Here is a 2,004-nt window from a genome sequence, read left to right as displayed (position 1 = left end):
GAAATATAGAGAGAGAGAGAGAGAGAGAGAGAGAGAGAAATATATGCACTGATTTTTTTCACTCTGGCAGTCTGTGCACCCTTAGCAACAATGGAACTTTGTGGTACTGTTATCTATCCATTGTCAGAATCTTTCTCCCACCCAGAGTTCTCCAAAGTGATGCCTTGACTTCCCTGTTCCATAAAGTTTTGATAATGTGGTTCACCATAGATGTCACCACTGTGTAGAAGAGGGCAAGGAGGCTATCCATTCCTGGTGAGTAGCTGGACTTGGGCCTCAAGTAGGTGACAGATCACAAGCCACTGAAGAGTGTTGCTACAAGTACCCGGCAGGGGAGGGCATCACCATCACTGCAGCTAGAATTCTGCCATAGGAAAGAATGATCAGTAAAAAGGGACTGGAAATGGAGACGACTGCAGCCATAAACACTGCAGCCTCATTATGGGAGAAGAAGTGGTCTATATCACGGGGCCCACAGAAGTCCAGGGAGAAAACGAAATTGGTCTGTATCAAGCCTATGTATCCCATTACCCAAGACACCATGGCCAGTTGGGCACACACCCCATGACCCATTCTTGTCATATAGGGCAGTGGGGAGGATATGGCCATGTAGCAGTGAAAAGCCATGGCTGTGAGGAGGCAGCACTCATTGAGGCCTAAGATTGAGAAGAAAAACATTTGTGTGGTACAGCCCTCCTGAGAGATCATTCTGGCTTGGATCACAAGGCTTTGTAGCATCTTGGGTATGACCAAGCACGTGTAGCCAATCCCCAGGAGAGACAAGTTGGCCAGAAAGAAGTACATGGGGGTGTGGAGGCCTGGGTTGGTCAGAGTATTGAGCCCATGGCCCATCAGGGACACCAAGATCATGAGGAGGATGAGGGTGAACAGCAGGAAGCACTCTCCATGGACCTCCGAGAACTTGGCACATGCAAAGTGTTTGACAGACACTCTGTTCCCCTGCCACAGAGAGCAGATGATCTCCTGTGGATGAGGAAATGTATTTTAAATCTTGTATGTGTGAGAGTGTGGATACATGTCTGTGCATATGTGTGTGTGGGGTGGGTAGGTGTGTAATGTATGCACATAAATGTACACCTTCTGGGATCACTGCTTGCAATGATCACATAGTTAATTTGTCCTTTGATTGAACATGAACTTTGGAAGTATGCCATAAGTCATTATGTAGAACAGGCTGGCTGTGATCTCACAGTGATTGGTCAGCTTGCCTCTACCTCTCCAGTGCTGCACCACCATGGCTGGCTGTCCCTGATATTATCAATTCTTCATTAAATCCAGAGTTGTGTTCCCCAAAGACACCATTGGACAACCATATATACAAGTAGCCAGCGACAGGACAGTCTTCAGAAAGCACTCAGAACAACTGCACCCAGTTTCTGTGGTTGTGTTTTCTGTACAAATTTTGTAAAAATTCAATTTTAAGTCACAAAACTTTATATTACTATGACTATCTCTCTGTAAGTAACACAGTGAATATCTTCATCGATAAAAAATGGTGAAACTATGTTAACAGCACTGAATATCTCCCCAGTTCTCTCTCACTTCTCTCTCTCTCTCTCATGTGCTTTATTTCTGTGTTTATGTGTACGTATGTGTGTGTAGGGTCTTTGTATATATGTGTTAGTATATCTGTGTGTGTGTATGTGTGTGTGTTCTGAGGGAGGGTTATAAAACTGAAGTTTATGTCCTAACAGAGTTGGATAGCTTTAGTGTCAACTTGACTCACCTGGGTAGAGGGAGCTTCTGTTGGTGAATTGCCTCCATTGAACTGGCTTGTGGATACATTTTTGGGGCATCTTCTTGACTGTTGAGTGATGTGGGAGGGCCCAGCCCACTGTGTATGGTGCCACCCTTGGGAAAGTGTCCCTGTATTGTATAAGAAAGCAGGTTGAGCAGGTGCCAGGAGAGAAGCTGGTAAGCACCATTCCTCACTGACCTGTGCTTCATTCAGCTCCTGACTCCAGGTTTCTTCTCTGAGTTCCT

The 2,004-nt window shown here is 45.5% G+C and overlaps 1 pseudogene; it reads right to left on the bottom strand.

Moving 5' to 3' along the window:
* Positions 1-109: 109 nt before the first annotated feature.
* On the bottom strand, positions 110-984 carry LOC103736986 (annotated as a pseudogene).
* Between the last annotated feature and the right edge of the window lie 1,020 nt (positions 985-2,004).

Source organism: Nannospalax galili, unplaced genomic scaffold (assembly GCF_000622305.1).
Source record: "Nannospalax galili isolate Female #2095 unplaced genomic scaffold, S.galili_v1.0 scaffold10998, whole genome shotgun sequence".
NCBI classification, from domain to species: domain Eukaryota; kingdom Metazoa; phylum Chordata; class Mammalia; order Rodentia; family Spalacidae; genus Nannospalax; species Nannospalax galili.
This window is presented reverse-complemented; position numbering and strand designations above follow the sequence as displayed.